This window comes from Protobothrops mucrosquamatus, unplaced genomic scaffold (genome assembly GCF_001527695.2).
Source record: "Protobothrops mucrosquamatus isolate PMUCROS unplaced genomic scaffold, P.Mucros_1.0 scaffold1087, whole genome shotgun sequence".
NCBI lineage: Eukaryota > Metazoa > Chordata > Lepidosauria > Squamata > Viperidae > Protobothrops > Protobothrops mucrosquamatus.
Window position 1 is genome coordinate 195,663 of NW_015387313.1, and position 14,322 is coordinate 209,984.

At 37.7% G+C, this 14,322-nt stretch overlaps 1 long non-coding RNA gene across 1 annotated transcript; it reads right to left on the reverse strand.

Annotated features, from left to right (window-relative positions):
- Positions 1-218: 218 nt before the first annotated feature.
- LOC114922182 lies at positions 219-10,171 on the reverse strand. The gene is made up of 3 exons (XR_003810503.1): positions 10,076-10,171; positions 3,748-3,861; positions 219-1,158 (listed from the first exon to the last, which is right to left on the reverse strand). It is a non-coding gene; the product is annotated as an uncharacterized LOC114922182 (long non-coding RNA).
- Between the last annotated feature and the right edge of the window lie 4,151 nt (positions 10,172-14,322).

A 14,322-nucleotide genomic window follows, 5' to 3' on the forward strand; every position in this document is an offset into this window, starting at 1 on the left:
GGCCCGCAGGCTGGATGCGTCATGCTGAAACCGCACTCACCCCATTTCCGATAATGGAAAAAAAAGTCACGATACGTCGCGACATGTCACGTGACATTGCGAGTTTGACACCTCTGCACTAGACCAAACTGGTTTTCAGTCTTGGTGATCATACAGATAGATCTTCTCTAGGATCACTGCTATGACAAAATTATAGTTAAAAATAACAGCAAAAAGCCATAACAGAGCCTGGATAATCTGTTTAATAGACTTTCGGTAATTGTAGGTTCTATCTGATGCTTCCTGCATCATTTCTCAAGAAAAACCCAACTGAGGCCACTGCTATCAGCCCTAAGGCTATGCAACCTAAAAGTTAGTAGATAAGATTTAAAAGTAGCAGAATATCTTACTTATCGGGAGGAAAAACTAATTCCTGAGTTTTCATTTTAAACCATTTCATTTTTTAAATGTTTCTGCTGTGCACAGCAATTCAGTAATTCATATTATAACATTTTTCTTTTCATATTCACTCCCAGTTGCAAACAAGTTTTCTTCCACACTGTAAAATTGAAAGATGTGTATAGATTTCCAAATAATGTAGAATAAGATTATTATTCTTTTGATGATTACAGGGAGATACTGTTTAAAGAAAGTGTATTTCACACAATTACAAATTTTGATTCTCAATGTAATTATTCCTCTGTACAGATATAAATGAAGAAGGCTGTTACTGAACACACATATAAAGCTGCAAGCATTCGTAACACATCATGTTGCTGAAGAGACGTGTCTTTTCGTAAATTCAATACAGCATATGGAATATACAAAATGAACCAATGTCTATAATGCAGAAGTTGTCTCCTTTTTCATATTAACAATTTTTTTAAAACAATGAAATGCTAAATCCAAGAATACATTTTCAAAAAGTTGTGATACCAAATGCCTTTGTCCATTTCTATCTTTCCACGTTGTCTATAAAGAACAATAAAAATAATGCCACAATTTCATGGTTACTTGGCTCTTACATTGGCATAAATTACGTATTTTCATTCTGCCACAATTATGTGTTTCTTGGAGTAGGTAAATCAATTACTATAGGTGGATTCAATGGCTGGTAATTCATGGTACACACAGAAGCATTCACATAGGTAGTTGTTCCATCAGCCATAACACCGTAACCTAAAAAATTAAAAATATTGTTATAAATAAGCTTTTCCTCAATACACTATTTCTGCTATCATACACCAAAATGGTGGCCATATAGAAATCCCTATTCATCCCATTGAACATCAATAAATCACAGCACTAAACTTGAATATCTTCATTCTAACTGGTTTCGCACGTATCCAAGCAAACAGCACTGTGATGCCCTCTTTTTTAAAGAATAATTTCAAATCCCTACAACTTAAACAATTCCCTGTAGAATTTAGGGCCTCTCTGCTATAAATTCTCTCTCTCTAAAACCTTTAACATTAAGATTTAGATTAGGCCCCTCAAATTGAATGCAGGATTCTACTTGGTTCTTCAGGAAGAAAATGGGGGTCTTTTTATGAAATCATCAGTCAGATGAAATGGATATTAAGTGTCCATTCATGGAAGGGCCTTTGGATGTTGGATCTGGACGTCTCCCTAGAATTCAAATTCCTTTGAGATTATAAACTGATATTCTGAAGCCAAATTGAATGTACATCCAGAGTGAGTTAACACAGCCACAGAAGAAAGAGCATGCCAACCAGTGATGGGATTCAGCCGGTTCGCACCACTTCGGCAGAACCGGTAGCTAATTTTTTGTTGCCCAGGCCCAGAATGGACTTCCGGAAGCAGCATCCACACAGAGAACCGGTTGTTCACATATTTGAATCCCACCACTGATGCCAACCATCAAGTAATTATGGTTTTCTTGCTCCTGTTTCCTGTCCTTTGTCCCTATAAAGATATTTTCGACATTAGGAGCTTTTAAATAGCATTCAGAGGTTGAACATTTGTTACTTCAATATAACTGAATGTCACAATGACCTACGTCTCCTTCATAAGTTGGCTTTGTTGCTACTCTTCATATACTGATGTTTGGAAACAACCTGTTAATGTAGCAGGTTCCATATGCCACAGAGTTTAACAGAGTGCAGTTTAGGTAAATTATGGAGACATTTCCATAGGCAGAGCAAATCAAAAATAAAGGATGAAGGAAATTTATTTTATAGAGAAGCAAACTCATACAGATAAAAAAAAAAGTGCCATAAGACAGTTGATGTTCATCATGGTTCTGGAAGATCCAAAGTTTCAGAATATTATTATTCCCCATTTATCATGGAAAAAATATATCAAATTCTAGCAAAAACCTGTCGTAGAAAATCTTTCTAGCACTTTTTTCATTCTTATATGAAAAATTCTGAGATACAGAGATAATAATGTAGATATAATAAATATATGTTGATAAATGAAGTAGGGTGCAGAGAAGATAATGAGTAACAGCTTTTTTTTTTTACTGAAAATAATAGGATTCTGTCACATTAGGAAGAATTTTAAGCCAGATGTTTTCACAAAGAAATAAGGTTTTCAAGAAAATAGACTGGTTATAACAGTAATTATTTCTCCCAGAAATTCAAGAAATGAACACTGCCTCTTTGGTTAGTAACAGATAGCAGCCATGTCATAATGGAACCTTCTAGTACTTACTTTTTTTACATCACTATTTTGAATAACTTGAGAAATCCAAGGTAAAAATCTAGTTTGTTATTTTATGTAAATTACTGTCATCTGCTGTAAATATATACCTGTTCCCTTTACTGTGTTTATTGCTTAAAAGATGCTGGTATGAAATACCATTTCAACTTAGTGGAATGAATTCCAGCATAGTGCCTGAGCAAACACTATGCAGGTGGTCCTCAACTTACAACCACAACTGAGCCCAACATTTCTGTTGTTAAGTGAGACATTTGTGAATTTTGCCCCATTTCTTTCTTCCCTTAGTTGTTAAGTGAATCACTGCAGTTGATAAGTTAGCAACCCGGTTGTTAAGGGAATCTGATTTCCCCATTGACTTTGCTTGTCAGAAGGTTGCAAAAGGGGATCACGTGACCCTGGGACACAGCAACGGTCATAAATATGAACCAGTTGCCAAGCATCTGAATTTTGATCACATGGCCATGGGGATGCCGCAATAGTTGTAAGTGTGAAAAACAGTCAGGTCACTTTTTTCAGTACTATTGTAATTTGAATGGTCACTAAATGAACTGTTGTAAGTCGAGGACTACCTGTAAATTTACCAGCATTACTAGTTGGTAAAAAGTAGGTTCCTTCAAGGGCAGGCATTGGGTGGACTATATGTGTGGGGGGGAAAAGTCAACATAGTGACCAGGATTATACAGTTGCCTTATAGACTCTTTTGTCCCCCACTATGGACGCAATTACTCACTCTTGCTCCTTGCTGTGCAAAGTCTGATTTTTAAACTTATTCAGTGTGACAGAAGTTTCTATAGCCAAAAGCAGAGGTCAGAATCAGAACAGAACAGAGCTGGAAGGGACTTTGGAGGTCTTCTAGTCCAGCCCCCTGCTCAAGCAGGAGTTCCTATATCATTTCAGACAAGTGGCTGTCCTGTGTTGTCTTAAAAACCTCGAGTGATTAAGCACCCACAACGTCTGAAGGCAAGCTGTTCCACCATTAATCAACATACCTCTTACCTACTACACTTAATATCTCAAAACGTTGTATTATCCATTTTAATTTTTATCCATGAAAATAATACAGACACACACACAATGCCTCACCTTCATGAATATGTCCAAAAACATGAAGTCGTGGTTGTATTCGTCTCTGGATTGTATTCAGCAGCTCCACACAGCCCACCCTTTGCATTTTCTTAGGAACCCAATCTAGAAAACCTTCAAAATAAGAAACAAATACAATTTATAAAATGCTGAAAAACTCTGCATCTCAAATTTAAGACTCTGCTTCATTCTATATCTAGCTCTTCTAGCTTTAAATGAATGTCTAGAAATTAATTTTTGTTCATATACAGAAATAAAATTGAATAATAATAATAATAAAATTGAATAAAACTGAAAAATGATGTATACAAGTAGAAGGTATTATAGTCAATCTACCCACTAAAAGCTGTATTCATGAGTATGTAAGATAGAGATGGTTCTAATACATGCAAATACATAATTTTGGTCCAGAAATGCAAAAGAAAGTTTCAATAAATCTATCAGATAATTTTAGCATTCTTTTATCTTTATTTTATCTGATGTGATTTATTGTTGGGGTATAACCCAAGTGAAAATATAAAATAAGCTCGAAGGCCAAATGCACAGTTTTGCTATTTGTAATGGAGCTAAAATAATTGCAATGTTTTAAATGCAGATTTTAGCAGAGAAAGATTTCATTTAACAGTTTTTCAACAAGGGAGTTGTCAGCCAATGACAGTAACTTGTAAGAAAGGGATAAAATCCAGGTATGAAGGGTGCAGTTGACTTCTGTTAAGAACAGTTAGCATACTGTAATTATTCCTAGTGGCTTTAATATTTGCTCTCTGGCATATTAAAAATTTATAATTTGGTGGCAATATTTGGAAAATACTGGGAATCCTATTCAAGGTCTTCATTTTGTGGCCCCATTCAGACTGAGATCATTGTACCTCAGAGACAGCTTAGTTCTTCTCCCGGTCATGCCCTTTCCTTGTACTAAATGGATGTGCAACTTCGTTTGAGAGGATTTAAAAAAAACTACTACCTCTTACTCAACTCTAAATAATTCCAATTCATAAGACAAAGCTTGTGACTCATATTTATTTGCCCCCGAGGGGATCCCATAAACATTTCTCAGAATTCACCTTGAGAAGGGGACCCAGTTCAGAGCATTCAGAGAAACTGAATTAGCAACGGGAAATGAAGGTATCACAACGAATATGATACTATTGAGAGGAGATATCACAAAGAACTGAGGATATTAACCTTGAGAAAAGGGGACTGAGGCGAATGTGATATATTATTTTTAAAATTCCAGCTATCTGTGTTGCCTGAAAAAGATAGTTGCAGGTCAGTGATTTTCAGCCCAAATAAGGCAGATTCTAGTTCAGTGTTACGGTTCTTCACAGTAGGAAGAGTTTAGATGTGGACCAAAGCTGTGGGAGCTGGTGAGCTCCCATTCATTAAACCACGTTCAAGCAGAGGTTGCAAGTCCTCGGTTGGTTGAACGTAGATTTCTGCACAGAACAAGAGGTTGAACTCAGTGGCTTCAGTGGCTCCTTTCACGTGGAGCTCTGATTGGGGATAATGGCTGAAGAAATCAAGAAGATGCATTCAGAGGGAACAATGAAGCTTCCCACAAACAGCAGAATCCAGCTTCAGCACACTTCCAGGTGGGCTATGAACAGGGCACAAGGACCTGCGGGGTACAGGGTCAAAAAGTCAAGGTGCCAGCCATAACAATGCAATCAGTTCCTGGCCCCTTTGTATATACAGTAGTGGCCAAAATTATGGAAACCTTTTGGGAAAAGTGTATTTTTTAGGTTTGATGGCTAATAACACCACTTTTTTGGGGAGTAGTACCATAAAATTATATATCAATGGAAAGATAATAATCAATGGAAAGAGTTTCATAAGGGCATGTCCCTCATGGAAATGAACCGCATGAGAAGCTCTTGACTTGTAAGGATTCTGGATGGAAAGAAGAAGCTGCTTCACCCCACCAGGAAAGCTGCAAATGTGGGAGTCTCCAAGCTCAGGATGAGACCTGGTGTCATTTCTTTTATAGAAAGAAGCCATGTAGCTCTTGTGCATGATTTAGTCTTTCTACTAGGAACAGTTTAGCTCTTCTGCCAGGAACAGTTTGCTGTTACCAGGAAAATGTCCTCAATTATATGATTCTCACAACAGATAGATCTACTTCTACTTTATCTGCAAATTCACAAATTCACTCATTAGAAGACTGAACCCAATCAGGTGATAACCTATTCAGGTGATAACCAGTGGAACAGCTTGCCTTCAGAAATCGTGGGCACTCCATTACTGGAAGTTTTTAAGAAGAGACCAGACAGTCACTTGTCTGAAATAGTATAGGTTCTCCTGCTCGAACAGGGGGCTGGACTAGATGACCTCCAAGGTCCTTTCCAGATTCTATTCTATTCTATTCTATTCTATTCTATTCTATTCTACTCTACTCTACTCTACTCTACTCTATTCTTCCCTGTTAAGCATTATTCTAGCCCATGATCACCATGCCAAAACTGTGAAGTACTGGCGTTACTCTTTCTTTGCCCCAGTGATTCAGGGAATTATTTAAAGAAAGACCATCTATGGAAGTCTTTGAATTATACAGAATTTGTTAGTGGGGAAATGTCTCTGCAGGCTTCAAGGGCCTTGCAGTTTCTGGATGCTTCTTCTGAATGATGGCACTTCCAAGGAAGTTGCACCCTCTTGCTCTCAGGGGGCTCTCATAATAACAGCCCTCGTGACCAATCCCTTCCCCTCCAATCCGGCCTGCTAGGATGATGTGGTAGGAACCTGTTTGAATTGTTCGGCTGAGAGAATAAATTGTCTCCTTCTTTCCTCTTCCAATTTTTTTAAAAATTCTTCTCTACGTTCTTTTACAAATCACCCTTCTGATTTGCCTTTCTGTTCACCTCTCATTCCTTTAGCAACCACCTGATTGCACCAGGTGCTGGGTTTTTCTGTTCTCATTGTTTTATGTTCTTTCACCACTGTTAACCAGTGACCCTTAGTAATAGCATATGGTGCACTTGCACAAGAATTCACATGGACTCTCACGGACGTCACAATGTATAGCGGTTTGTCAACTTCTACTTCTGCAAAACCTTGCTCAAGCCAAGAAAGACTGAAATTCAAGTTGTGGTCACATGACTGGAAATAATTAATTGTAAATGAGGTGGTTTATAAAGGCAAAAAGGATTTCCACTTCAAAAATCTTGCGAACTAAAATCCATGAAATTAACTTCTTCATTAAATTAAGCGTTATTTATGTTGAACATGTTTTTGTCTGCATGCAATATCAACCTTCTGAAGCTTTCCCATATGTTTGTAACTTATTATGTACACCTGACTACACAAACTAAGAATAATTTATTATACCTAGTGAACATTAAGAAGACTGCCTTTGATATTCTTTTCTTTTCCTTCTTTTAACATTTGGGTAAACTGTAATCTGCAACTGCCAAAAAAGTATAAATCACTGTTGCCAACAATCAACTAGGTAGGCTCCAAGCTAGATTTTGTTGGACAATTATAGTGGATAATTTCCACTTTAGTTTGTACCTAGCATACACCTATTCAAATACCATATGCAGATCAGATATGGGCACACTCCACATATTATATTATATAGCAAAGTATAACTCAATATGTATTTAATAAACATCAGTGAACATCAAAACAAATAACTAGCAAAACAGGATAAAAGCAGGGTAAGAGGAACATTAGCAACAACCAACAATATACACAATTCCTGTATCTATCAAAAGGTGCAGAATTTCCAATGGCCACTGGAAACAACCGTGTGGGCAATGAGCATGGACACTCCCAACTTTAACTTTTTTGTACACAAAATAGCAGCAGATTAGAGATGGAAAGTAAGACACCAGGTGATCTCTCCTATATATCCTGCAGAGTTAAAAACACGATGTATTGGATCCATTTGAAATATCCAACAGATTTTACCAAGGAACATATGCTTGTTGGGAAAAAAAACCAGTTACCTTTAGAGCTAAGGAAGCTAAAGATTTTGAAATCAATCTCTATTGGCCAGAAATGGTTGTAAGTTTTTACTAACAATGAATTTTAACCCGAACCAAAAGTTTGGGATGGTTAAAAATAGACCAAAAGCCAATTCAACGATGCATGTTTCCTATATTGTGATTGATGAGCCCCAAATATGTTTGAGGCATGTAATTTTATGAATTCCGATGCAAACTAATTGATTCCTAACTCCTGACCAGAGTTAATGCAAATATTTATCTTAGAAATACTTGACTAATACTGTACTCATGAATGGCTTCACATCAGAGACTCTCAACTAGGGTATCCTGGGTGCTGTGCTGGTCACAGTTGTTATAAAATGACTGGGAAGAAATGGTTGAGGAGTTGAGGCAAAAACCCTAGAACTGCTAAAGCTTTGGAAGAAGAAGAGAAGAGTAAAAAAAAACTTTGAACAATTGGCTGAAAAAAGAGGAAGAAACTTAACAGGGAGAAGTGTAAACTCTTGCATCTACAGCAATGCTGCTTAACCTTACTATGCTGCCTTCCTGCTCAGGAACTGAAAATCCTGCTTGGATTTCAGTTCCTTCTCATCTCTGGGGTCTGGTTAAAAAAGCTCTCCAGCAAAGGATTTCAGCTCTATGCCTGCTTGACAGAGCTGAAATCCTTTGGTAAGGAGCTCTTTCAACCAGCCACTAAAGGTGAGACGGAATCCTCCTGCAGCAGCTTGCAATCTTTCCTGTCAACTTTTCTAATGACTTTCTGAGGAAACGAGCAGAGAAGATTGCAAATGGAGACCAGATAATTGCAGGGTGCTTGGCAACTAGTTGTACATGCAAAACAGGTTGCTAAAGACCCAGACTGTGATCATGAGACTGTTGGAGGGGATGCAGTGTTTTGTGATGGTAGCATGTAAAACAAAACCATCACAAAACTTTGCATCCACCCTTTCCAAGGCTGTTGTTAATTGGAGCTGTCATTAAATAAATGGTCATAAATCAAGGACCATCTGTGTATTATTTCTAAAGAACTTTTTAAAGTTTGGTTGTTAAAAATAAATTTTTCACTCCTTTGGCTTAAGGCTCCAAAGCTGAGCATAATTTAATGCAAAAAGCAGAATTCAGCTACTGATTCATCTTTTGGGCTTTATGTAGAAGAGACCAGCCATCATGTGGGTCTTATGAAAGAGGGATCAGCAATCTATTCTTGGAGTCTAGGATGCATTTAGTGTTTCAGTCTAAGCTTCAGTATAAGAAGCATTTTTGGAGCCACTCACAAAACTTTCACAAAAACTGTAATCTGAAAAGAATACCTACTCGGGGACAGAAAAGCTTTCTTGGCATCTACATGGATTAGCAAAAAATATCTGGCCAGAAGGAATTGCCTCTAACATGGGGGTCCCCAACCTTTGGGCCGTGGACCGGTACCGGATCACAGCCTGTTGGGAACCATGCCACACAAGCAGCGGGTGAGTGAGCGAAGCTTTATCTGCTCATGCGTGGGATCTAGATTGCACATGAAACCATCCCCCCCATTCTGGTCCATAGAAAAATTGTCTTCCACAAAACCAGTCCCTGGTGCCAGAAAGGTTGGGGACCGCTGCTCTAACAGACAAAAAGTTGGGAATTTCCCCCTTTTTAATTCACGGTCTTACTCAATATTGTAGGGGATGAAGAATAGATCACGACTCCAAAATCTAGACTCTCCTTACAGCACCTATTGAGCATCTGAATGTTCAGCCTTTAAATGAAAGTGCAAGAGGTGTGGAATAGAGCCAACTCTGGTGATTTTCCTGCATTCATTGCAAGAATTTTAAACAAGACTACAGAAAGGCAGGAAATGAGAGTTGGGTATGAGATAAAAGGGTCCAGGGGCATCTGCAGCGGGGAGTGTAAAAAAGTCAAGATGGTAGCTGGTCTGAAGCCCCACCCCTTTTTACATGTAAAAGGGTCAAAGCTTCAAACCCAAATTGTGGCCGCCATCTTGATTTTGTTTCACCACTGGCTATGAATGTCCTCAGTACTGCCTAATGGTACCCTGATCACTTGAGAAATATGATTATTAACTTGTAGAAACTTTGAGTTGGGAGACATGGTGTTTGCTTGCAATGAGATGCATTTTAAACATTTGCGAAGCAAATTTAACTTAGCTCTAACTTTGAATTATTTTATTCTCAATGATTAATGGAGGCCAACTCTATCAAGTGACTTTACTAATGTTAGGGCAATAAGCAGGGATCGATTACTATTTCAGCACAAAGCACCCCAGAATAACACCAGTTTACATCTGAAGAGCTTCATGGAAAAGGCAAAGACTCAGAATTGTTATCTGTCCCCAGGAATACAGCAGAGACATATAAACTGAACTTGAACCAGGATTTTCTTACCAAGAGGCGGTCCGTGTGTAATAAGAATATCTATTCCATCTGGAATTAGGTTCCATTTCTCTAAGAGCGCTTGACCTCGTGGAAGATTAAAGCCCCAGCCATAAAACCAAGGTTGCCTGCCAAAGAAAGGGGAAGATAGTCTTCAATGCTTCACACATGCTGTGGTTAGCCAGCTAAGCTCCAGTACGAGAGGAGGCTCTGAATCCACATAGACAATGTGTCTAATGGGTCAATTCAAATGTTACAGAAGCATGCATGTGCCACTGCAATTCTGAGCTAATTTATAATGCATGGACACCCATGCAATCTGAAAACATTACCATATCTACTTTCAAAGAATATTCATTAATAAGCAATGGATAGTACGGCTTTTACTCATTTTAGCACGTTTGATCCAGTGTAAATGACCTCTAAAGTACTGTAAAATGCCTTGTTTGGGATGTCTGCATTTATTCTCCTATTGTGTTTGGATAACCTTTTTATTAAAGTGAGTTCCATCGTGCAAAAGTCCTGTGAAAAGTCTTGTCTCCTTGAATGAAGCATTTGTACATGATAAGGGCCTGATCTGAAACACATAGGAGAATCAATGCAGGCACTTAATACAACAGGTATTAATTTTTTTTCTTTTGGTCTTGTAGAGCTGTTTACATGCCCATCCCCTTATTTTTTTTTTCCCTTTTGGCTTTTTTTAAAAAACAAACTAGGAAAATATGTTTTTCACAGGGTAAAGTTATTTGGAAAACACCAAAAGAAAGTTGTAATAACATGGTTATTACATGTTACATTACATGGTTATTAAGTTTGGAATGGATTCATCTAGTAATAGGACTATATCAACTGCATAATAATTACCATCCAATTCAACAAAATCCCAGAGATCCAAAGCAGCCCTTTTAGGATGGACACACATAAAAAAGGGGTTGACAGTTCAATGGCATGTTTTGAACCCCTGCCCAAAGACTGCTATGTGTGCCTTATCCAAATGAATTATATATAGCCCATTTATGGAGCTATTTTAACTGATACAGTTTTGCTTTCTTTTCATAATAATGGTATTCGCATTTCCTTTCCAAATGTGGCTATTCGATTAATGCAAACCTACTTAATGGCCTCATACTTGCCACCTATAATGCTGTATTAAAGAAGAATATTAGCATAGAATTTGTGGATCTATGACTCATTTAATATGAAAGCAGCACACTAGCAAACAATGTGTGGAGAGGGAATGTGGAGAGATACAGAGCCCAGTCTGCCTGCTGGTATGTTGACTATTACCAGAAACATAAACCGATAATGACTTTTTTTCGCCAACAACAAAGCCAAGAAGGTAGCTTCATTGAAGGAGGAGGAGGAGGAGGAGGAGGAGGAGGAGGAGGAGGAAATTTGCCTTATTTGCAGATGCAAATAAAAATAAGAAGCCAAGACTCACAATATCTCTGCACTCATAAAAGATAAAATGCAAGATGCCTTAAATTCACCTGTATTTTATCACTCTTTTCATTATAATGACTTGGTCTATTACAGGGGTCTTCAAACTTGGCCCTTTTATGACTTGTGGACGTCAACTTCCAGAATTCCTCAGCCACCATGCCTGGCTGAAGAATTCTGGGAGTTGAAGTCCACAAGTCATAAAAGGGCCAAGTTTGAAGACCTCTGGTCTATTATGTAGTGATTATTTAGCAGCAATTCTTCCTAAAGAAACAAGTACTAACAATATAAAAGAATCCCATACTTACCTCTGCTTTTCAGAAAGAAATATTAAAAACCAAAATATGCAATAAATTACATACAAAGGTGTCCGCCCTTTAGACGTCTACTTTCAATTAATCAGTTGTTCCAGTATTCTTTACTAAACTGACCTATTAAAAGTAGATAATTTCATTTATATTATGTTTCATGCACTGCACAGATTGCCTGACATATAGATTGTTCCGCTGGACTTTAATAAGCTAAATCGTCTCAGGGAAGAACTTCTGACTATATTTGCAATGAGTTAGGATCCGCAGAAGACCATATCACAAAAAAGATGCCACCTGCTCTGGTTGGCAGATGGGGTCTGGAGCAGAGGTGGGGGGCAGGTAGGCCTTTCATGTCAGTTTCCCCCACCCAGGTGTGAAATGCACTGCTACGTAAGATAGTGCTATTTAAGTATATGTCATGTTGCAGGCTGGGAATAGACACATTCCTAACGTTGTTGGAATGGACCAAGTTGTTGAATCATATCAGATCCAGGAAAACTGTTGGGCTGATTCTTTTTAACCTCTAGACCAGGGGTCCCCAACCCCCGGTCCATGGACCAGTACCGGGTCACGGCATGCCAGAAACCGGGCTGCACAAACCAGCAAAGCTCCATCCTCAGGATGCAGACAGTATACGAAACCACACCCCCTCCGGTCCGCGGAAAAATGTCTCTCCATGGAACCGGTCCCTGGTGCCCAAAAGGTTGGGGACCTCTGCTCTAGACTACAAAATTTTAAATGTATCTTTAGTAGTTTTGGTAAATTAATACGTGCCACGTTCTCCTGGCATCTGCTATGAGATCTATTACTCTCATTTTTCACATTCAAATGTTTTGTTCTGCAGTTGCTATTTTGATGGTAGCATTCATTACATCAAGGGCCAGAATGTTAATAATAAAAACTGTATCAAATATTGAAAGTGTTGGTTGTCATATCTAGCTAACTTCCTGTCCCATAAGGAAAGAATAAAAGGCTGGTATGATTTTATAAGCTTTATAATAAGTGCAGCTTGAAGACTGTTAAATATCAGCTACTCATTCTTCAGAGATGCCTCTTTGGGGTAGGCTGAAACCACTCCTTTTCTGCATCAAAAAAAAAAGATAATTCTTTGAAAGTCTTCTGAACTATTTCTTGTACATTGCCTGACAAAATCCAAAGAAACTGCCCTCAAAGCCGTAATGACTGTTTCCATAGTACTGATGCATTAATAGCATTTTCAGAAAATTATGTTGTCTGCTCTTTTTCTGATTTTTAAATGTGTACCTTTGAAATTCTATGAAGATTACACACAAACTTAAATATATGTAAAAATATGCACACCAAGAGCTATTCTGAATACAAACTATTTTTCAGAGAGAATCAGTGTCATCTAACACACGAATTTACTGAGGCAGTAGAATGTAAAAATCTTTAAAAAATGTCCTTTCCTCTTTTTAAAAGATGCTCTTTCAAGGATCTTTCTCTTGATTTGTTTATTTCCCTGTAGTTGTTCTCCCCACCATGTCCAAATTTACCTCATCTACTATCAGAATGAGATACGTATGGAAATCAGATGTACATGCTTCTAATCCACAAATTAAATCATCTTTTCTTTTTTACTGTGGATAGAAAATCAGTGGGCATTTCTACACAGGCAGTTAATACTGGTGCAATTAATATAGTTAATTTATCAGTAGAAGAAAATAATTCTCCAGTCTTCAGTTCCAAAATAGTTTTAGGGAAATGGGGAACATGATATGTTTGTCTCTCCTTCCTTTTTTTAAAAATAATAATAGTTTTATTGATTTGTCAAAATATAAAATACAAAGAGAAATTCAAAAAAGTAATATAAAACTAGAAGGGGGAGGGAAAAAAAAAAGAGGGAAAAGAAAAGAAAAAGACACCAACTTCCGACTCTTTTTAGCACAGTAGAAGGTAACAACATTACAATCACAACTTTTTGCTTTTACGCAACAGTGTGTACAAACCATTTCTATAACAATAAACCTATCTAATTAACAAAAACAAAATCAAGATTTCATTTTTCTTTTTCATTGCAAGCACTAAATCTAGAAGCAATTTCAAATTAGAAGGAAAGTTAAGTATATTCTCTTCTTTGGATAAAAGAATCGGTTTGACCATCTCTGCTTCTCTTTGCAAATGCCTCTATTGACTCATTAATCTTTATCATAATTCATATTTAAGGGAATCCTCTATATATTTTCAGGTTTTTTTCTCTCTCCTTCCTAACCTGTGTCCTTCAAGTAAATATGTTGGCACCATCTACTTTTTTCCAACAGTCCACAAAAGGGATTTCCAGACTTGGCTGTAATCACTCTCTGCATCAAGCTTGTAAGCTGATGGCCTCCTGATCTGTAGTTCAGAGCAGGGATGCCCCTCAGGATATAATTTTTAAAAAGTGAAGATGATGGCTGTGACTGTGTGATTGTCATCGTGCCTGCTTTTTTTGCATCTCTCACACACAGTGATTAAAAAACAGACAGAGATTTGACTACACCATTTCGGGCC